This window comes from Microcaecilia unicolor, chromosome 3 (genome assembly GCF_901765095.1).
Source record: "Microcaecilia unicolor chromosome 3, aMicUni1.1, whole genome shotgun sequence".
NCBI classification, from domain to species: Eukaryota; Metazoa; Chordata; class Amphibia; order Gymnophiona; family Siphonopidae; genus Microcaecilia; species Microcaecilia unicolor.
Genome location: NC_044033.1, coordinates 343,998,667 through 344,022,891, shown reverse-complemented (window position 1 = coordinate 344,022,891; position 24,225 = coordinate 343,998,667). Strand labels below are relative to the sequence as shown.

The following is a 24,225-nucleotide window of genomic DNA, read 5'->3' as shown; positions in this document are numbered from 1 at the left end:
AGCAGTGGTTAGCAGATATAAAAATATATATTTTGCATGCAAAGTAATTATCAGGAAATTAACCTTTGTTTTAGTTTTCCTGTGGGACTACATCTTAAAGACGTAACAGGATTTTGCACAAAGCCAAACACACAAACTTTTTCAATGGCTACAAGAACTTGACATGTTTCTCAGGAAAAATAAATAAATCAGTAAATAGATGAACAACCATATGAAAGAATACATCAGTAAGAAAATGTCAGTTTGTCTGTAAATGGACTTCAGGTTTTTGTACAACACCCTTCAAATATGAATGAGGAATGGCAGAGAAATAGGGGGAGAGGGGCTCTTCAAAAAAAGAAAAAGCTACGGGTTCCAGTGAAGAATTCATGAATTTCACTTCATACTAATTGTGTTGCATTGTACTGCATATTCCATACACATTACTGCTTGCTTGTCGCTCTCTGTACATTTAGATCTAATAAAGATTCATTTTGGAACTGAAAAGGTATGCATGTTCAGGTTATTGCATGTATTTTTACACCTGGTACTATTTTATAAAATGCAGTCATTAATCCCAGCAACCTCTTTCTTCTCTAGGCACCAAAACCATAGAAATAACTACCAACAACAAGTCACATAAAAGATTTTTGTGAACCTTCAGAAAACAAGAGTCTTTTTTACCCAACCTCTATCAGTTGAGCAGTTCAGCGCTTTCAATCATCATGGGTCCCATTATATACTTTTTAAAGTGTTTTTTCAAAAATTTTCTTTATAATCAGTCTTTTGTAAAAAAAAATTTCACAAATCATAATTCATATTTTCAAAATCACAATAGTGTAAATAACCAAGGGGCCATTTTACACAGCCTTTTCATAATTTGAATTCTCTCACAATGTGTCTCTTCATATGTTAAAGAGGCACATTATGTGATAATTCTTTAATTATGCATGGACCGCTACCCTGAGGAAGGCTCCAAAACACTGGCCATGTTGTTGGCAGTGAGTCCGTCAGAAAAGTTAAGTACCTTGGTTATTTATACTATTGTGATGGAATTATGATGTGAAAAAGCTAAAGTTTATGAAAAGGGAAATGGGACTTGATATACCGCCTTTCTGAGGCTTTTGCAACTATATTCAAAGCGGTTTACATATATTCAGGTACTTATTTTGTACCAGGGGCAATGGAGAGTTAAGCGACTTGCCCAGAGTCACAAGGAACTGCAGTGGGAATCAAACTCAGTTCCCCAGGATCAAAGTCCACTGCACTAACTGATATATTATGAAAATGTTTTGGGGGAAAAAAAACATACAACACACACACACTTTAAAGGAGAAATTAGGTCTTACCTGATAATTTTCTTTTCATTAGTTCTTCACACTATTCCAGGACAAGTGGGTAGTTATGGCCATCGACCAGCAGGTGGAGATAGAGAATACAGAACTGAGCACCACTACATAGCTCCCTGCTAGCTGAGGCTAGCAGCTCAGCTCCTCAGTATCCATCCTCAAGCAAGGAAGAAAACGCACCCAATCAGGAGCATGGTCAGAAATCAACATATCCAGTCCCAAGAACCATTCAAAGATAAGGCCCCTGGAAAACAGACAGTACATAAAGCCACCAACAAAGGTGTCACACCACGGGAGGGCTCCTGGAATAGCGTGAAGAATTAATGGAAAGAAAATTATCAGGTAAGACCTAATTTCTCCTCCCATTATGTTCATTCCCACTATTCCAGGACAAGTGGGATGTTAAAAAGCTATCCCTATGAGGGTGGGAAGCCGAATCTGCCATACGCAGAACAGACGCCCCAAATGTAGCTGCTGCCTGAGTGGCACCAGCCATTCTACCATACTTACTGAAGGTATGCAGCGAAGTGTACGCCGCTGACCTACAGGTAGCCATCAGAGAAGACAAAGAAGCCTCCGCCCAAGACATAGCCACACGTCCAGGAGAGCCTTCAACCTGAGAAGCGCTTCCCAGGATACAGGCTGAGACCACAGCCACCTTCACCCACTGGGCAAAGAAAGCCTTGAGCAACATGAGACCCCCCTGCTGTTTACCAAACAGCTCAATAGGACCAAACGAATGGCGAAAAAACATCAGGAACCATGAAATGCAAGAACGCCCTGCTAAGATCAGAAGCTTCCAAAAAACAGACTGCTAACTACGGAAAAAGACCAACAAACACTACGGCAAGAAGCAAGGTACTGACCCAAGTGAGACCCCTGCCTCCGAAAAACGGATAAAGAGAGCAATAGACAGGTGCTTTAGCCAACTAAGCCATGGTGCCATAGAACGAGAGCCACCTAACAACAGGCTCAAACGGGGGGAGTGTTGAAGCACCCGAAGGACCAGAAAAATAACTCAGTCCAGAAGGAGCAGCTAAAGAAGACTCCTGCAAGCAGCCCTGAAAGCAAGCCAGGACCTCCACTAGACCTACAGCACTAGCCCCTTGAATTTCCCTCCTGCCAAAAAGCCAGAAAGTGGCCCAGAGAGGACACAATGGCGACCCAAAACCTCACAGCATGCCAGACTTAAACACACTCTGGCAGACGCCGATGAGTGCTTCCTGGCCCGAAGCAGGGAAGCCACCACTGAAAGCAAATAACCTTTCTTCCTCAGCCGAGCCCTCTCCAGGGCCAGGCCGCAGGACCAAAGGAAAGCGGGGAGGGAACCTCCATGGCCACTAGGCCCCGACAGAAAGACCTCGACACTGAGGAAATCACAATGGCTCCCTAACCAGGAGCCTCACGAGATCTGCATACCATGGAAGCCATGGCCAGGCTGGAGACCAGGATCACCCTGCCCAAAAGGTCTGCCACTCTCCCCCATAGCCGGCCTAAAATCGGCATGGAGGAAGGTATATGGTGGCCTCTCGCTCAGACACAACCGTCACAGAGTGAATAGATCCCTAGAGTCCTATGCCCGGCGGTGGCTGAAGCACCGAGGAACCTAGACATAGGACTAGGCCACCACTTGAAAACGGCTCGACCAACCGCTCCCTCTGCTGGAAACCCGAGTGTATCGACTGAGCAAGTCAGTCTCCATACTGAGGGACCCCGCAAACCAGCCGAAGGCACAACTGAAGTCTCACTGCCTCATCCATTAACAAGCTGGACTCCCCCGTCAGCAGACTGCTAGGAGTCCCCCTGCGAGGCGAAAAAAAAGGCAACCGCCGCAGGCAAGACCAAAAGGCGGCATTCCCAACAGTGGGGCAAGGCCTCCAGAGCTTGGCTCACTGCACGCAGCTCCAAAGGATAGAGGGCCAATGCTCTCCTTGGAGACCAAGAGCCCTGCACCAAGCGAGAATTTGGGTCACTTTTTTTGGACACTTTTTTCCCCAAAGTCCCCAAAAAGTGCCCCAACTGCCCAGATGACCACCGGAGGGAATCGGGGATGACCTCCCCTGACTCCCCCAGTGGTCACTAACCCCCTCCCACCAAAAAAAAAAAAAAAGAACTTTAAAAACTTTTTTCCAACCTCTATGCCACCCTCAAATGTCATACCCAGCTCCATCACAGCAGTATGCAGGTCCCTGGAGCAGTTGTTAGTGGGTGCAGTGGACTTCAGGCAGGTGGACCCAGGCCCATCCCCCCCCTACCTGTTACACTTGTGCTACTAAATGGAAGTGCTCCAAACCGCCCCCAAAACCCACTGTACCCACATCTAGGTGCCCCCCTTCAGCCATAACTGCTATGGTAATGGTGTAGAGTTGTGAGCAGTGGGTTTTGGGGGGGATTTGGGGGGCTCAGCACCCAAGGTAAGGGAGCTATGGACTTGGGAAGTATTTTAATTTTTAATTGTTACAAGTGCCCCCTAGGGTACCCGGTTGGTGTCCTGGCATGTGAGGGGGACCAATGCACTACGAATCCTGGCCCCTCCCACGACCAAATGCTTTGGATTTGTTCGTTTTTGAGCTGGGCGCCTTCGGTTTCCATTATCGCTGAAAACCGATACCACCCAGCTCAAATCTGCCCAAATGCGATGCATTTGCCCGGCACAAACCGTATTATCGAAACAAAAGATGGACGCCCATCTTTTTCGAAAATACGGTCTGTCCCGCCCCTTCGCATATCCATCCTCTGAGATAGGCACCCATGGAGATGGGCATTCGCGTTCGATTATGCCCCTCCACGTGACTTACAATTTAAGCCTACCACATACAGAATATGTTTAGCGAGCTGTGTGCATAAATCTTAATGCCAATTAGTGCTGACAATTGCATGTTAATATTCAATTGTCCACACTAATTAGCTAGTTAACGAAGTTATATGCAATGTTATAGAACACACTTCATTTCCATGTGGAAATTAAGGCGTGATTTATAGAATCCCAGAGATAATGTAACCAATCACAACTGAAAGCGCTGATCTGCTTAACTGATATCAGTTGAAAAAAAAGATGCTGTTTTCTGAAGGTCCACAATCTTTTATGACTTGCTATTGTTTGAAATAATTAATCTATGGTTTTGGTGCCTATAGAAGAAAACGTTTGCTGGGATTAATGATTGCATTGTTAAGCTCACTGCATTTTCTGCAATACAGCTGTTAGTTAGAGCTATTTTATAAAAGTCATTTTACATGGATGTTGTGCCACATGTGCACAGTGACATTATAGAATTACGCTCTTTATGAAGAGAGATTCCTTCAAAATACACCCTATATGCATGTTATATTTATTCAGCTGCTTTTGCCAGACTTTCAATTAAAGTACAGATATAGGGTTGCGGGTAGTATTTGGTATAATATATAGGACAATGGTGGTATATGTTTATGTTGTGTGGAAAGCAGCACTATAAGGATGTAATTTTATACCCTCATAGTATTTAATATACATTTTGATGTAATAAAGATTTTGGAATAATTCATAGTTGTGGCAGTATATTATCAGGCTTATTTTCGAAAGAGAAGGGCACCCATCTTTCGACACAAATCGGGAGATGGGCGTCCTTTTTCCAGGGTCGGCCAAATCGGCAAGCCGATTTTGGACATCCCCAACTGCTTTCCGTCGCGGGGATGACCAAAGTTCCCGGGGGCACACCTCCAACGTTCTGAAGCTGACTCCGTGGCTTCAGTGAAGGGTTCGTAACAGCGTTACAGGGTTTGTAACATCGTAACATTCGTAAGTCTGTCACATCTCTCTCTGCCCCGCCCTCGCGTAAAAACATGATGACGTCGAGGGCGGAACAGTTAGAGTGAAGGAAACGGTGCACACTTACAATGTCGAGGGACGTATCACATGGAACTGTATGGAAAGAAGGGGGGAGCGTCAGGAGAAGGGTTCATTTTCAGTTAGCGAAGGCAACGGTGCACAGTTGCCAGGCAACGGTACGCAACGTCGACGGACCTATCAGAGGGAAATGTATGGGAAGAAGGGAGGAGCCTCAGGCAACAGTACACGATGTCCAGGGACCAATCAGAGGGACGTGTATGGGAAGAAGGGCGTAGCGTCAAGAGAAAGGCTCAATTTCTCTGAGTCAAGTCAATGGTGCATAGTTGCCACGCATTGGTATGCGACGTTGAGGGACCTATCAGAAGGAAGTGAGGAGTGTCAGGACGGAGAAGGGGTCATTTTATGTGTACCACGCAGGACAGGAACATCACTGGAAATACAAGATTGACTGGTTTATTTCTCTGTATTTCCAGTGTACTCATTTTCCTGTATTTGCAGTGTGGTAAGATCAAAACACTTCCATTTACAACATTAATGGCAGAAAGTCATCACCTTACTAGCGCCCGTTTCATTGGTCTCAGAAACGAGCCTTTTTTTACTAGTTACTGAATAGTTCACATAGAGGGGCATAATTGAACGTTGCCGGCCAAATAGATCACCGGCGATCTATGTTGGCAGCGGTGCTACAGCTGGCCGGAACCGTATTATCGAAAAAGATGGCCGGCCATCTTTTTTGTCGATAATATGGTTTAGCCCGGCCAAATGCCCTGGAGTTCGCCGGGTTTGAGATGGCCAGGTTTGTTTTTCAGCGATAATGGAAAGTTATGTCAGCCATCTCAAACCCCGGCCAAATTCAAGGCATTTGGCCGTGGGAGGAGCCAGCATTTTTAGTGCACTGGCCCCCCTGACATGCCAGGACACCAACCAGACACCCTAGGGGTCACTGCGGTGGACTTCAGAAAAGCTCCCATGTGCATAGCTCCCTGACTTTGGGAGCTGAGCCCCCCAAACCCACTACCCACAAATGTACTGCACCCACTAAACTTGCTCCAAGGACCTGCATACAGCCTCTAGGACTTATTACTGCTGTATAACTTTGGCACACCAGTTCACACCTGAAGACTAATCTCTCTGAAAAAGTCCTTTCTTGAAATAAGCACGTTTACTCACAGTTAACTGCTGATCAGAAGTTGTGCCCCACTGGCAAAGAGTCCCCTGGTACTAAGATTAGCAGTAGGTCAGAGCTGGCACAATGGTGTACAATGCCCTCTTTCAGCACCATTCAAGGTAAGAACTACATTCTCTAATGTGGGTAACACAGGAAAGGGAACTAAAACTGGCTTACAAAAATGGCCACTACCGCATGGACTACAACAGGAAACAAAACAGGGTACACTCTGACTCAGTTAGCAGGGGGGAAAAGCACCATGGGAATAGAGCCCAGTACCCTACACCCACCACAATGCATTGCTAATGTGACTCTGCAGGGCACCTAACAGAAAAGGTGTCACACTCACCCGAGAGCCACATCGCAACCAGGGAAAGGCTGTCGGAGGATACAACACATTCTGCTGTCATGGAGGTGGGTACGGCATTTGAGGCTGGCATACAGACTGGCAAAAAAGATTTTTAGTTTTAATTTTTTAGTATGGAAGGGGGTTGGTGACCACTGGGGGAGTATGGGGAGGTCATCCCCCATTCCCTCCAGGGGTCATCTGGTCAGTTGGGGCACCTTTTTGAGGCTTGGTCGTGAAAATAAAAGGACCAAGTAAACCCGGCGAAATACTGCTTAACGCCGCTTTTTTTTTCTATTTTCAGCGAAAGCTGGCCATCTGGTAGCCACGTCCATGCCCGCCCATGTCCCGCCTTCGCTAATCTACTGACACGCCCCCTTGAAATTTTGCCAGCGAAGCGACTGGAAAGCAGCTATGCTGTCAAAAATGCCGCTTTCGATTATACCGATTTCGCCGCTTTTAAGATCACCGGTCATCTCCCGATTTGTGTCGGAAGATGGCCGGCGATCACTTTCGATTATAAGCTGGATAAGTACATAAGTAATGCCACACTGGGAAAAGACCAAGGGTCAATCGAGCCCAGCATCCTGTCCATGACAGCGGCCAATCCAGGCCAAGGGCACCTGGCAAGCTTCCCAAACGTACAAATATTCTATACATGTTATTCCTAGAATTGTGGATTTTTCCCCAAGTCCATTTAGTAGTGGTTTATGGACTTGTCCTTTGGGAAACCGTCTAACCCCTTTTTAAACTCCGCTAAGCTAACCGCCTTCACCACGTTCTCGGGCAACAAATTCCAGAGTTTAATTATGCATTGGGTGAAGAAACCTTTTCTCCAATTTGTTCCAAATTTACTACACTGTAGTTTCATCGCATGCCCCCTACTCCTAGTATTTTTGGAAAGCGTGAACAGACGTGTCACATCCACCCATTCCACTCCACTCATTATTTTATATACCTCTATCACGTCTCCCCTCAGCCGTCTCATCTCCAAGCTGAAAAGCCCTAACCTCCTTAGTCTTTCTTCATAGGGAAGTCATCCCATCCCCGCTATAATTTTAGTCGCCCTCCGCTGCACCCTCTCCAATTCCACTATATCTTTCCTGAGATGCGGCGACCACAATTGAACACAATCAGCCTGCTGTCCTCTGAGAATACCTGCTACAGGTATGTAGCTTCATTTTCTCCGAGGACAAGCAGGCTGCTTGTTCTCACGAATGGGGTATCCCTAGCTCCCAGGCTCACTCAAAACAACAAAGAAAGGACAATTGGGCCTCGCAACGGTGAGGACATAACAAGGATTGACCTACGAAGAAAACTAACAGAGTGCAGACTGGAACAGAACAAAAATGGGCCTAGGGGGGTGGAGTTGGATTCTAAACCCGGAACAGATTCTGCAGCACCGACTGCCCAAACCAACTGTCGCGCTGGGTGTCCTGCTGAAGGCAGTAATGAGGTGTGAATATGTGGACTGAAGACCACGTCGCAGCCTTGCAAATCTCTTCAATAGTGGCTGACTTCAAGTGGGCCACCGACGCTGCCATGGCTCTAACACTATGAGCCTTGACATGACCCTCAAGAGTCAGCCCAGCTTGGGCGTAAGTGAAGGAAATGCAATCTGCTAACCAATTTGAAATGCTGCGTTTCCCCGACAGCAACTTCCTTTCTGTTGGGGTCGAAACAAACATTTGGGCGGACTGTCTGAAGGGGCTTGTCCGCTCCACATAGTACTACTATTACTACTTATTTCTAAAGTGCTACTAGAAGTACGCAGCGCTGTACACTTGAACATGAAGAGACAGTCCCTGCTCGACAGAGCTTACAATTTACTTAGGACAGACAGACAGAAGAGATAAGGAAATATTAAAGTGAAGATGATAAAATAAGGGTTCTGAACAAAGTGAATAAGGGTTAGGAGTTAAAAGCAGCATCAAAAAGGTGGGCTTTTAGCTTAGATTTGAAGATGGCCAGAGATGGAGCTTGACGTACCGGCTCAGGAAGTCTATTCCAGGCATATGATGCAGCAAGTGAAGTGACTTGAGGAGAGGGCTAATATGAGCATAACGACACTGGCAGAATATTAGTCGTGCAGCAGAATTTTGAACAGATTAAAGAGGAGAGAGATGGCTAAGTGGGAGACCTGTAAGAAGCAAGTTGCAATAGTCTAAGCGAGAGGTGATAAGAGTGTGGATGAGGGTTCTGGTAGTGTGCTCAGCAAGGAAAGGGCAAATTTTGATGATATTATAGAGAAAGAAATGACAGATTTTAGCATAGAAGGCCAATGATCTCTTGCTGTCCAATGTATGCAACTGACGTTCAGCAGGGCAGGTATGAGGACGGGGAAAAAATGTTGGCAAGACAACTGACTGGTTCAGATGGAACTCTGACACCACCTTTGGCAAGAACTTAGGGTGAGAACAGAGAACTACTCTGTTATGAAATTAGTATAAAGGAGCATGCGCTACCAAGGCTTGAAGCTCACTGACTCTACGAGCTGAAGTGACAGCCACCAAGAAAATAACCTTCCAGGTCAAAAATACTTCAGATGGCAGGAATTCAGTGGCTCAAAAGGAGGTTTCTTCAGCTGGGTGAGAACGACGTTGAGATCCCATGACACTGGCGGAGGTTTGACAGGGGGCTTTGACAAAAGCAAACCTCTCATGAAGCGAACAACTAAAGCCTGTCCAGAGATTGGCTTATCCTCTACACATTGATAATAAGCACTAATCACACTAAGGTGAACCCTTACGAAGTGTAGAAGGTATTCAAGCAGGGTCTGTATAGGACAAGAGCGAGGATCTAGGGCCTTGTTGTCACACCAGATGGCAAACCTCCTCCATTTGAAAGAATAACTCCTCTTAGTGGAATCTTTCCTGGAAGCAAGCAAAACTTGGGAGACACCCTCAGAAAGACCCAAGGAGGCAAACTCTACGCCCTCAACATCAAGGCCGTGAGAGCCAGAGACTGAAGGTTGGGATGCAGAAGCACCCCCTCGTTCTGAGTAATGAGGATTGGAAAACACTCCAATCTCCACGGTTCTTCGGAGGACAACTCCAGAAGAAGAGGGAACCAGATCTGATGCGGCCAGAAAGGAGCTATCAGAATCATGGTTCCGCACTCTTGCTTGAGTTTCAGCAAAGTCTTCCCCACCAGAGGTATGGGAGCATATGCATACAGGAGGCCTCTCCCCCAATGAAGGAGAAAAGCATCCGAGATTAGCCTGCCATGGGCCTAAAGTCTGGAACAGAACTGAGGGACCTTGTGATTGGTCTGAGTGGCAAAAAGATCCACCGAGGGGGTGCCCCACGCTCGGAAGATCTTGCATACTATGCCCGAGTTGAGCGACCACTTGTGAGGTTGCATTATCCTGCTCAAGCTGTCGGCCAGACTGTTGTTTACGCCTGCCAGATTCATGTCTTGGAGAAGCATACCGTGAGCACGATCCCATAGCCACATCTGGACGGCTTCCCGACACAGGCAGTGAGATCCGGTGTCCCCCTGCTTGTTGACGTAATACATGGCAACCTGATTTTCAGAGATCAGCTGTCCAATCAAATTATTCAAATTCAGACAAACAGCCTCTAGAGCGTTCCAGATCGCTCGCAACTCCAGGAGATTGATCTGAAGACCTAATTCCTGGAGGGACCAAGCTCATTGAGTGTGAAGCCTGTCTACATGGGCTACCCACCCCAGGAGAGATGCATCCGTGGTCAGCACTTTTTGCGGCTGAGGAATTTGGAAGGGATGTCCCAAAGTCAAATTGGATCGAACTGCCCACCATTGAAGGGAATTGCGAAATTCGGTGGGTAGCTGGATTGCATCCTCTAAATCCCCTGTGGCCTGAAACCACTGGGAAGCTAGGGTCCATTGAGCTGATCGCATGTGAAGACGGGCCATGGGAGTCACATGGACTGTGGAGGCCATATGGCCTAGTAGTCTTAACATCTGCCGAGCTGTGACCTGCTGAGATGCTCTGGCCAAGGAAACAAGAGACAGAAGATTGTCCGCCCTTGCCTCTGGAAGATAGGCATGAGCAGTCCGTGAATCCAGCAGCGCTCCTATGAATTCTAGTTTCTGAACTGGAAGAAGATGGGACTTTGGATAATTTATGACAAACCCCAGTAGCTCCAGGAGTTGACTAGTCATCTGCAAGGACCGCAGAGCTCCTGCCTCTGAAGTGTTCTTCACCAGCCAATCGTCGAGATAAGGGAACACATGCACTCCTAGTCTGCGTAGCGATGCTGCAACTACTGCCAGGCATTTGGTAAACACCCTGGGCACAGACGCGAGCCCAAAGGGCAGCACACAATACTGAACATGCTGTGTTCCCAGACGGAATCGTAGATACTGCCTGTGAGCTGGTAGTATCGGGATGTGCATATAAGCATCCTTTAAGTCCAGACAGCATAGCCAGTCGTTTTTCTGAATCATGGGAAGAAGGGTGCCCAGGGAAAGCATACTGAACTTTTCTCGGACCAGGTATTTGTTCAGGGCCCTTAGGTCTAGGATGGGACGCATCCCCCCTCTTTTCTTTTGCACAAGGAAGTACCTGGAATAGAATCCCAGCCCTTCTTGCCCTGGTGGAACGGGCTCGACCGCACTGGCGCTGAGAAGGGCGGAGAGTTCCTCTGCAAGTACCTGCCTGTGCTGGAAGCTGAAGGACTGCGCTCCCGGTGGGCAATTTGGAGGTATAGAGATCAAATTTAGGGAGTATCCTAACCGAACTATTTGGAGAACCCACCGATCGGAGGTTAATAGAGGCCACCTTTGGTGAAAAAATTTTAAACCTCCATCCGACCGGCAGATCGTCCGGCACGGACACTTTTACAGTGGCTATGCTCAGCAGGAGCCAGTCAAAAGCCCGTCCCTTGCTTTTGCTGGGGAGCTGCGGGGGCCTGTCTAGGCGCATGCTGTTGACGAGAACGAGCGCGCTGGGGTTGAGCCTGAGAAGGCTGTCAAGAAGGTGGATTGTACCTATGCTTATTGTAAGCATAGGGAGCATTCCGCCTTCCCCGGAAAAAACGTCTACCTGATGAGGTAGATGCTGAAGGCGCCCGGTGGGAGAGATTGTCCATAGCGGTTTCCCGCTGGTTGAGCTGTTCAACCACTTGCTCGACTTTCTTACCAAAAATATTATCCCCCGGCAAGGGACATCCGCCAGCCGCTGCTGGACCCTATTGTTCAGGTCAGAGGCACGCAGCCATGAGAGTCTGCGCATCACTATACCTTGTGCAGCGGCTCTGGATGCAACATCAAAAGAGTCATAAGCACCCCTAGATAGGAATTTGCGACACGCCTTCAGCTGCCTGACCACCTCCTGAAAAGGCCTGGTGTGCTCTGGAGGGAGCTTATCCACCAAGTCCGCCAGTTGCTTGACATTGTTCCGCAAGTGGATGCTCGTGTAGAGCTGGTAGGACTGAATCTTGGACACGAGCATGGAGGACTGATAGGCCTTCCTCCCAAAAGAGTCCAAGAGTTCTAGATTCCCGCCCTGGGGGCGCCGAGGCAAAATCTCTAGAAATTTGGCTCTCTTGAGAGCAGAATCCACAACCATAGAGTCGTGAGGTAACTGCGACTTCATCAACTCAGGCTCCCCATGGTTTCGATACTGGGACTCAGCTTTTTGGGGGATGATGGGATTAGATAGTGGTTTCGTCCAGTTCTTCAGCAATGTCTGATAAAGGCCATTATGCAGAGGAACAGTGGATGACTCCTTAGGTGGTGAAGGATAGTCAAGGACCTCGAACATCCTCAGATACCACGGGGAAGGGAATAGCCACAGACATTTCCTGCACAAAAAAAGAGAAGAAAGAAAGACTCTCCGAGGGAGAAAGCTTCCTTTCAGGCGAAGGAGTGGGAACAGAGGGAAGACCACAAGACTCCTCAGAAGAGAAATATCTTGGATCCTCCTCTTCTCCCCACGAAGCATCCTCCTTGATGTCGGACAAGAGTTCACCAACTGCAGTCCAAAACCGGGCCCGTCTCGACTCTGAGGAACCATGTCCTCGATGACGACGTCGAGAAGTCGACTCCCGTCCCAGCGGCGATGAAGCTCCCTTCAGCTATGTCGATGGGGAGTCGACCTGGGTGGCAGCCGAGGCCGCAAGTGGCATCGGCGTCAGTGACCGCACCACAGGCACAGAGTTCACTGCCGCTTCCATCAATGGTACCGAAGGCACAAACACCCCCGGTACTGGAACAGACTGGTGCAGCAGCCCCTCCAGGAGACCTGGAAGAATGGCCCTGAGGCGCTCGTCAAGAGTGTCTGCCAAGAAAGGCTGTGGGTGCAGGAGCCAGAGACAGAACCTGTGCAGAGGAAGGAGGCGGTACCGGACTGTCCAAAGACCGACGCACCGACACCTCTTGGATGGAGGGTGAGCGGACCTCCCGGCGTCAACGCTTCTCGGGTGCCGAGTCCCTCGATGCCCCGGAGCTCCCGGTACCGTGTGTAGAAGGAGATCGATGCCGATGCTTCTTAGCCTTCGCTCGATGCATGGCATCGGTACTCCTCGGTACCGACGAGGAGGACGTGGAATCCACACGCCTCCTCGGGGTCGGGTCCGAAAGTGGTTGGTCCCGATGGGCCTTTGCAGTAGGAGCCTTCGAGACAGGTGGAGATCCACTCGACGGGACTCTCGCGCAACGGGCGGGAAGCTAATGGCCATGCCCACGCGCAATCGAAGGCTCAAGCAAACTTTTGTTGCTAGGGAGATTTCCGATCTCGGGGGCTGCCGTGGACGCCACCATTCGTGAAAACAAGCAGCCTGCTTGTCCTCGGAGAAAGCCATACTGCTACAGCAGTGGTAGTAGGTCAACCCATTCCCAATCCCACCTGGTGCCACAACCTCTCCCAACACATGCCCCCTATCATCAGCACCCCAAAACAGCAAAACTCCTCCAAAGCAGACCCTGACCCTCCCCTCACTCACCTGGGGATTCTCTGGTGGTCCAATGGCAATGGGCAATAGCAGCTCCCCTCTACTCTTGTCCTGTCTGGCTCACAGTTTCAAAATGGTGCCATATGACCCCTAAAAGTAGCTTTGTAACATTATATGGAAGGATGACCCCTAGCAGTAAAGGTTATTGGTGCCATTTTGAATTCTGGCGCAAGACAGGGCAAGAGCAGAGGGGAACCACTAACATCCTGTGCCACTAGACTACTATGAAGCCCCAGGGGTGTCTTGGGGGGGGGGGGGGGTGTTAGAACCTGTTGCTGGATGTTGATCTGCTGCCACTGCATCTTTCTCAATTTTTGTACAGTTGGGCCAGTGCTGGAGCCTGTATTACATGTGGTGGGCACACTCATGTTTATTTACTGGGGTATATAACAGCACCATGTAATAGCTATCTGACTTGCGCAGCAAAATGCAGGGCAGATGCCAAACATAACCTTTGCATTCTCCACATAGGCGTTGCACTTGTGGTAGGATTTTGCACTTACTGCACCTTACTTTAACATGCCCCTTAATGTTCTTGACCACTACTAATTTCTATAGTGCTACTAGACCAGGGGGTGGACAACCTCAGTCCTAAAGGGCTGCAACCCAGTTGGGTTTTCATGATTTCCTCAATGGATATGCACGAGATCTATTTGCATACAATGGAGGCAGTGCATTCAAATAGATCTTATGCATATTCATTGAGAAAATCCTGAAACTCCAACTGGGTTGTGGCCCTCAAGGACCGAGGTTGCTCACCCCTGTCCTAGACGTACGCAGTGCTGTACACAAAACATGTATGAAACAGCCCTGCTCAACAGAACTTACAATCTATTCAAGACCTACAGGGATTGGTGAGTTATCTGGGAATGATAAAACAGATATGGGTACTGAACAGGTGAATAGGGGTCAAGAGTATAAAGCAGCTTCAATTAGCCTAGATTGGAATATGGCCAGAGACAGAGTGACATACTAACTCAGAAAGCCTTTTCCAGGCAAAAATACGGCGCAGTAAGCGCAAAAGACAACTGCATAGAATCAAGGCAACCCTTCTTTAACTTGCAAACTATGGGAATAAGAACTTGTTTAACCATTTGCCCTGAAATTGTATAAATGGCACTTTAAAATTGTGTGAGCAATTTGATTAAACAAGCCAATTAGCACCAACAATTATCAGCACTAATTGGTATGAACTGAAATTTACAAACTTTTTTTGGTTGTGTAGATCTGCGCATGAAGAGAGTGCAACTATGGGAGGGTCATGGGGAGGTCAGGGGCGTCCCTACAAATTATGCACGCAGTTATAGAATAAGGGGGATCTGCACCTAATTTAGATGAAGGATTTACTTGATGTAAATCCTCATGTTGAAATTAGGAACCAATCCCAGAGCTAAGCGTATTCTATAAATGACGCTTAATTTCAGTGTACTTTATAGAATAGCACTTAATGCTTTTTTCAGCACTGATTTTTCAGTGCTATTTATAGAATTTGGTACCTAATATCTATTTGGTTTCAAAAGAAACTGCAACAATTTCTGTAGTACATCTCCTATAAAAGAAGCTACACAATTAATTTTACATTCAGGTAAACTAGGGGTGGGCAACCTGCAGCCCAAATCCAGCTTATCATTTAATTTTATATGGTCCATGAGAAATATACACAGAAAATGCTATTAACTACATTAGTGAATTTTAAAAGTGTATTTTTAAAATAGCCATTCTAGCAGTTTCTTTCCATTGTTTTTAGTTCACTTTTGACTTATTTTTAAATTATAAAGGTCTGTGGAGCCCTATGCATTTCCGGTTCTGACATTACATAAAATTGTAGACCACCAAGGATATTACTGAAATTCATATGGCCCTCTGTGTATAGAGGTTGACATCCCTGAGGTAAACAGTACTACTATCTCCACAGGCATCTGAATAAAGTATTCCATTAATACAATTAAATGTTCCTAGAAAAAAAAAGTAATTATTCCTTCACATCTGCTTGCTACTTTTCTAATTTTAATTCGTCAAGTATGTGGTAAAACATTCAAATAAAACTGCAAAAAGGAAACCAAAGTAGTACTAAAAAGTAGGGAGTTTTGTCCCTTTGGTGTCCCACATGATAACACATGTATCTATCTTAGAAAGTGTCATTTTTGAAACATGTTTTCCTCATTTGGGCATAGGAGATGAACTGATAAATTGGTTTTTTTAAAGGCTTTTTCCCATTCAGTATCTATGGGGTGTGGGGAGGGGCTTAGTAAATACAGCCCCAGGTGTTCAATTTGTGCAACAATATTCCCTAACAGGTTTAATTTGTCATTTTCTTCTCTCAAATGGCATAAATCAGGCTTGCTTTTTTTTTTTTTTTTTTTAAGAAAAATGAACTTCTTAGGTAGGAAAAAATGTCTTAATATCTTTCTCACTCATAATTTTTAAAATCTATCAGCATTAAAAACTAGTTCATCCTCCCCCCCACAAGAAAGAACAAACCGAAAATTTCTCCGCCGTATACTCTGCCCCTGGCCTCTGGATAAAGGACAGCCACCAGGGGAGACGAGCTGCAATTATGACAAGTCTAAATAAATCTGGCACAGTCTCCGATGGGCGATATGCTATTTATTTTAATAGTGGGATCTTGCAATCGCTGGTTTTCAACTGCAATACAGTAATCTGCAGCATTACTTTGTATTTCTAACATCAATTCCTCCGACATTTTAAGAGATCGAGTGGGGAGAATGAACTGGAAATACCTGACAATGAACGATGATGGTCCATAGATGCTAGAAAACCTGTACTTTAAGGAAGATAATAGCGTACATAAGATGTAAAGCATAGTTGGACATAATCTGTCAATATGGATTTAGTGGGCGTTCCTTAATCGTATAATACTGTTACTAAAAGCAACTGCAGGCTGTTGTAACCCAACTCGTTTCCCTTTAACTGAATACTGATACAAACGACCTGATTATTTAATTTTACCATTACAAAACATTAATGAATGAGCCTTTAGCCACCTTGTCCCCCAGCCCCAAAACAAAATCTTATCAATAAATATTTCACATCATAAAACTTAGACTTGTAAATCATTGCTATATCGCTTGTCATTTTCATGAGCCCTTTTAGCCTCATCTACCTCCCATCACGTTTTACCAAGCTTCCCGATTCTTTAATTAATTAATAAAGCGAAGGGGAGTTGTTCTTCAGCTCCCAATTAAACATCATCTCATTGTATTTACCTACACACATAGTACTGAAGAATTTTGAGGAAATGTCATCAGGCACATCTACAACAGTAAACCCAACACCTATCCCAAATGTATCTGTTTATAAAACCAATCGGAGTGGAGATACAGATATATAGAATGCACAACGGCATTTTAATCCCCAACAACCTCACTCCCCAGCCCCCCCCCCCCCTTTTTTTTCCCTAACAAGAAAGCAGATTACGTGAGGACACATTTGCAATAATACTCCACTCCCTCCTTATTCCCCTACCCTATACTTAGAATCATCGGGTTCAAAAATAGAAAAAAAAATCGGCTGACATATTGATGCTATTCACGCGCAGCAAAGTAAAAGCATTCTGTGTTACTCACCCGGGTTACACGGGTCCGGGAAAGCCTGCGCTGGTGTTTCTAGCGGAACCGCAGACCAGCCATCCGCCCAACTTTCGGCAGGCGAGAAATAGGGGGGGGGGGAGATGGAGTGGAGGCGGGAACAAGTGTAAGCATGCGCACCGCTGTGCGGGACAGGCGCTAGAAAGCAGCGCGCTCGGTGAGGACCCCCCTGTTTGGGGCTCGCGCTGCTGGAGGCACCTGGCTGACCAACGTGTCGCGCACCTCTGTGTCAGGGAGGCGCGGGACGCGAGGGAGTGCATGCGGGAAATGGATGGTAACAGGCTGCTTGCCCGTTTATTACCTTCTTCCACAAACCTGTCTGGAACAAATCCATGGCTCAGAAATTAATCGATTCCCGCACCTCCGTGGTCAGCATGTTTAGTTCACATGTGGTCTTAGGGCTCAAAGGCCGGAAAGTGATCGAAAGAAAAGGGACGGTAGCTAGGAGATACGTTGTGTTTCTGTGGAAAGTATCCTTTATTAGTGAATGTTTTCTTCTTCCCCCTCCCTCCACCTCTTGGAAATGCTACTTCAGGTTTGTTTGTTTTTCACGTTTTATTTTACCAATTTTTAACTTTTCCTCCCTGTTAGGAAACTACAACTCTTCCTTCACCAATAATGTACCCTCCACCCCTTGTCAGACGTTTGTATTCATTTTTTAATTTCCTTAATTTAATATTTGGGGAGCTTAAGACTTTTCTCTCCCCCTCCCCCGTTTTTTTTCTAGATTAACCCTGTGATCATCCACAACAGAATGGGATGAGCCCTAGGGTCACATCCTAAACATTATTTTGGCCAACACAGCAACAAAAAATAGATCTTGAGGGTGAGCCAGAGATTTTTTTTACCCTCCATTCGAAAAGATGGTCTGCTGCTCCTGGCTCTTGAGTGTGACTTTAATGGAACAGAAACTATTTGGAGCGCCAATAATAATTTAGGTATGGTCAATTTAGGCTTCCAGAAGTATTGTTACGTTTTGTTGTGTTTGCTTAATATATAATTATTTATTTGTTCTATTGTTTAGTTATTGAAAACTACTAATGATTGTAGTACTTTTAAACCATCTTGAATTGTGTGGACCAAGAAATAAGTATATAAGCACAAAGTGACAGTACACTGAGAGGGGCATAATCGAACCCAAGTTTTCCTGAGGGCATCCCCGCAGGATGGCCCAGTGAAGGGGCGGGGAAACCGCTATTATCAAAACAAGATGGGTGTCCATCTTTCGTTTGATAATACGGTCGGGGACGCCCAAATCTCAACATTTAGGTCAACCTTTGAGATGGTCGTCCCCGGTTTTTGGCAATAATGGAAACCGATGACGCCCATCTCAAAAACGACCAAATCCAAGGCATTTGGTTGTGGGAGGAGCCAGCATTCGTAGTGCACTGGTCCCTCCTGACATGCCAGGACACCAACCGGGAACCCTAGGGGGCACTGCAGTGGACTTCACAAATTGCTCCCAGGTGCATAGCTCCCTTACCTTTGGGGATGAGCCCCTCAACCCCTCCCCCAAAACCCACTCCCCACAACTGTACACCACTACCATAGCCCTAAGGGGTGAAGGGGGGCACCTACATGTGGGTACAGTGGGTTTCGGGTGGGTTTTGAAGGGCTCACATTTACCAACACAAGTGTAAAAAGGAAATGGGACTTGATATACCGCCTTTCTGAGGTTTTTACAGCTACATTCAAAGCGGTTTACATATATTCAGGTACTTATTTTGTAGGGGGGGGGGGGGGGGGAATGAGCCAGTGTCCGCCTGCCTGAAGTTCACTGCACCTACTAAAACTGCTCCAGGGACCTGCATACTTCTGTCATAGAGCTGGGAATGACATTTGAGGCTGGCAAAAAAAAAAAAATTAATAATTTTTAGGGTGGGAGGGGGTGACCACTGGGGGAGTAAGGGGAGGTCATTCCTGATTCCCTCCGGTGGTCATCTGGTCAGTTTGGACACCTTTTTGAGGCTTGGTCGTGAAAAAAAAATGGACCAAGTAAAGTCGACCAAATGCTCATCGGGGAGGCCCTTCTTTTTTCCATTATCAGCCGAGGACGCCCATCTCTTAAGCATGCCCAAGTCCCGCCTTCGCTACACCTCCGACACGCCCCCATGAACTTTGGTCATCCCAGCGACAGACTGCAGTTGAGGCCGCCCAAAATTGGCTTTCGATTATGCCAATTTGGGTGACCCAGAGAGAAAGACGCCCATCTCCCGATTTGTGTCGGAAGATGGGCGCCCTTCTCTTTCGAAAATGCCCCTGTGAGTGATGCATATATATTTTACATGTTCACTGTTGTGAATGTGCAGTTTTGTATTGAGCCAGTGGAGGGAGTTTAAACACTTAACTCATACATTTTCAGTAGTAGCTCAAGTTGAGTTACATTCAGGGTCAGTAGGTATTTTTTTTGTCCCAGAGGGTTTGCAATCTATATTCGTACCTGAGGCATGGAAGATTTAGGAGCACTTTTATTAAGTGGAGGTAAGCAATGTCGCTTGATTGCCGCATGCTAAAAGGTGCTACCGCAGGACTTGCTCAGGCATCTCACGGCAGTTCTGGAATCAGTGGACACAAAAGAAAATAAGAAGCATAAGAGTAGCCATATTGGGTCAGACCAATGGTCCATGTAGCCCAGAGCCTGTTTTTCAAACTGTAGCCAAGCCAGGTCACAAATACCTGGCAGGAACCCAAATCGTGGCAGCACTCCATACTACAAATCCCAGGGCAAGCAGTTGCTTCCTGTCTAAATAGCAGACTATGGACTTTTCTTCCAAGAATTTGTCCAAACCTCTTTTAAACCCAGATACACTAACCACTGTTACCACATCCTCTGGCAAAGAGTTGCAGAGCTTAACTGTTCGTTGAGTGAAAAAATATTTCCTTCTATTTATTTGAAAAGTATTTCCATGTAACTTCCTCGAGTGTCCCCTAGTCTTTGTACTTTTGGAACGAGCAAAAAATTGATTTTGTAGACCTCAATCATATCTCCCCTCATCCGTCTCTCTTTTTTTTTATTTGTTACATTTATATCCCACATTTCCCCACCTATTTGTAGGCTCAGTGACATAGTACCGGCGAAGGTTAGACTCTGGTGTAAACAAATACAAAGTGATGTTGTGGTAAGATAAAGTTCATGTGGCACAGCCACACTAGGGAATTGTACAACTGAAGAGTTGTGTTATGTCCATTATGTTCTTTAGTTTTGTTGTGTTGCAGAGATCAGGCATTTATGTTGGATTGGTAGGGTATGCCTTTTTAAACAGGTTAGATTTTAGTGCTTTCTGGAAGTTTAGGTGGTCATTCATAGTTTTCAAGGCTTTTGGTAATGCGTCCCACAGTTGTGTGCTTATATAGGAAAAACTGGACGCGTAAGTTGATTTGTATTTGAGTCCTTTGCAGCTTGGGTAGTGCAGATTTAGGTACGTTCGTGTTGATTCGGATGTGTTTCTAGTTGGTAGGTCAATCAAGTCTGTCATGTATCCCGGAGCTTCACCATAGATAATTTTGTGAACCAGAGTGCAGATTTTGAAAACCATGCGTTTTGATTCCAGTATAGTTTTTCGCGAAGGGGTTTTGCACTTTCAAATTAACATTTTTCCGAAGATAAGCCTAGCTGCCGTGCTTTGAGCGGTCTGAAGTTTCTTTAAGGTTTGTTCTTTGCATCCCGCATAAATTCCATTGCAGTAGTCTACATGCCTTAGTACCATTGATTGTATCAGGTTGCGAAATGTTCCCCTCAGGAAGAATTGTTTCACGCGTTTGAGTTTCCACATTGAGTGGAACATTTTCTTTGTTGTGGATGTCACTTGGCTCTCTAGTGTTAAGTTGTGGTCCATTGTAACGCCGAAGGTTTTCAGGCTGTCTGAGATAGGGAGGGTGTAATCTGGGGTGTTGATAATTGTGGGGTTATCCGCGCTGTGTAGGGATGAGAGGATGAGACAGTGTGTTTTTTCTTTGTTTAGTTTTAGTTGAAATGCATTTGCCCAAGAGTCCATGATGTTCAAGCTGATCTTGATTTCGTTTTTGATTTCTGCCTGTATAGATTTGTAAGGAATGAATATTGTGACATCGTCTGCATAGATCAAAGGGTTAAGGCCTTGGTTGGATAAGGACTTGGCTAGTGGGGTCATCATTAGGTTGAAGAGGATCGGTGATAGTGGTGATCCTTGTGGTACTCCGCAGTCTGCTTTCCATGGTGATGATATGTTTGAGTTTGATTTTACTTGATATGTTCTTGTGGTTAGGAAACCCTTGATCCAGCTAAGTATGTTTCCACCAATCCCGAACTTATCTAGTAATCTTATTAATATATTATGGTTTACCATGTCGAATGCACTAGACATGTCGAATTGGAGGAAGAGAATGTTTTTGCCTATTGCTATTTCCTGCTTGAATTTGGCTAGGAGAGTGAGTAGTACTCTTTCTGTACTGTGGAAGGGGTGAAAACCTGACTGTGATTCGTGTAATATTGAGAATTTGTTTATTTAATCTGTAAGTTGTTTGGCTACCATGCTTTCCATCAGGTTGACTGACAACAGAATAGATGCTACTGGACGGTAGTTAGTGATTTCATTTGTTTTTTTTTCTTGGTGTCTTTTGGTATTGGAGCGAGTAGGATATTGCCATTTTCCTTAGGGAAGAGACCTTACTGAAGCATGTAGTTTAGGTGGGATGTGAGGTCTGCTATGAAGCGGTCGGGGCGGATTTCATTAGGTAGTTGGGACAGGTATCTAGTTTACAGTGAGTGTTGGAGAACCTGTTGATCAACTGTGCAACTGCATCGACGGTAAGGAGGGCGAATTTTAACCAGGTCCGGTCAGCCGGGTATTCTCCAGTGTTTGGGTTCAACTCATTAAGGAAGATTTCGATGTCAGTGTTGTCCTGAGGTAGCATGTTGCATAGGTTTGCAATTTTCTCATTGAAATACTTATCAAGTTTGTCTGCAGATGGGATGTCTGTATTCGATGTAGTGACCAAGTTGGTGTCTAGGAGTTTGTTCACAAGTTGGTATAATTTCTTCGTGTCTTTGTAATCTGTCCCTATTTTAGTTTTATAGTATGATCTTTTGGTCTGTCTTATTGCGTATTTGTATTTTCTTTGTGATTGTTTCCATGTGTTGTGTGTGTTCATCTTTTGTTTTTCTCCATGCTCATTCGAGGTTCCTGGATTGTGTTTTCCAAGCTGAAGAGCCCTAACCGCTTTAGCCTTTCCTCATATGAAAGGAGTTCCATCCCCTTTATCATTTCGGTCGCTCTACTTTGAACCTTTTCTAAATCCACTCTTTCGTTAGCCTCATTAGCAGATGAATCCAGGAACTGTTGGTTTGAATCCGCCTACCATCAGGTGGAGATAGAAAACACTGAAGACTAAACAGTGACCTTTGGACGTCCAGTATATCTCTATCTCCAGCAGGTGGTGGACAGATTCCTTCCAGCTCCTGGATTTTGCTTCGGGGGGCTCCTGGGCTGTCAGCCAGTTGAGCTTGGGGGTGTGTGGCTGAGGGTGCCCACCTTGAGGACATACTTGTTTGGCAGGTCCCTGTCCTACCCCTGCTGTCTGCTCCCGGTTCCTTCTCTGCTGCAAAAAAAAAAAAAAAAGCCAGTGCTTTCCTCACAACATTGCAGCTTACAGCCAGCAAAAAAAAAAAAAAAAAAAAAAACCAGAAAGAGAATGTGGTGCTCTGCCTGCCTTGCTACTGCTGAGCTGTAGGGAGTGGGAGTGCTGCTTAGACTCCCTTTGAGAGCTGCTACCGCTATCGGGAGCTTCTTCTAGGCTCCGGTGAGTACTTATGCTTTGCGCGGTGTGTGGGTTTGGCTCCAGAGGGGCGGATCACACGATGGCGGTGGAAGGTGTGAAAAGGTGCTCCCGCTGTGGGTCCCGATGTTCCGCAGTGGGAGTGTGCATTGCAAAATGTTCGGATTCCATCGCTGGCACTGAGGCAGCCCTAGAGTCGGTCAGGGGAATCTTCCCTCACTTCTGAGGGTGCCACGCACGTCACTGTTGCAGCGTCTGAAGCGGTTGTGGATTCAGCACCATTTTGTAGCTCTGATGCTTCCTGCCTTTCTCCTTTGATTCCCGTAAGTGGTTTTTCTGCGGGGGTTGCTGCGACTTCTCTTTCTGATGTTTCTCCTGTCAGGTCAGATGTGGAGTTTTCTCCAGAGATTATTTTACTGTTGCATCAGGCTTATTTAATGAAGAAAGGATCGGCTTCTCTGCCCTCTCCCTCTACCTCTCAGCCAGCCTGCTTGGAGAACAGAGATGCTGTTTCTGGTCAGGGGAATTTTGGGTCTCAGCTCCAGTTTGAAGATCCTGCTGTTAAGCATAGGAGACTGGCGTCCTCGCCTGAGGGAGGCTCTGTGGGCCCTCATTCTTCTCAATTTTCCATTTTGGCGGGTTCTGGGGACTTGGGCCTTCCTCCTGGGCTGGAGGACATTGAGGATAGTGAGCTCCCTGCGGAGCAAGATGATCCAACGGCCGTCTGGATTTTTCATCGGGACGAGTTTCCTTCCCTCATCTCACAGGCTTTGGAGGGGGTAAATATTTCAGACCCGGAAGACCAAGTGTCGGCATTGGTTAATCTTAGGATGGCTAGTACGCTGAAGCCGTCTAAGGCTTTTCCTATGCATGATTCCATTCAGGAACTCATCTCAGTACAGTGGTCTGATCCTGAGAGCGGTTTAAAAATGGCTAGGGCTATGGCCCGTCTCTATCCAGTGGCTGCTTCTATACTGGATACCTTTTCTTTACCTAAGGTGGACGCTTTAGTTACTGCCGTCACTAAGAAGATTACCAGAGGAAGGGGGAGTTGAGCTGAAAGACATGCATGATAGACGTCTGGAGACTACCCTTAAACGTTCCTTTGAAGTGGCGGCCTTGGATTTACAGGCCTCCATATGTAGCTCCTATGCAGTCAGAGCGTGTCTTTCTTGGTTTCAGCAAGGTTTAGAACTCGACCGAGGACGAATCAAGATGGCGCCTATAACGGTCGTTCAATCCTGAGATCCGACAGCG

General features: G+C 46.2%; 1 protein-coding gene across 1 annotated transcript in view; it reads right to left on the bottom strand.

Annotated features, from left to right (window-relative positions):
• RGS17 (regulator of G protein signaling 17) overlaps positions 1 to 17,245 on the bottom strand; it is a 153,811-nt gene extending 136,566 nt beyond the window's left edge. The window contains exon 1 of the mRNA XM_030195505.1: positions 17,194 to 17,245. The gene's annotated coding sequence lies outside the window, so the exon portion shown is untranslated. The remainder of the gene's footprint in view (positions 1 to 17,193) is intronic.
• Between the last annotated feature and the right edge of the window lie 6,980 nt (positions 17,246 to 24,225).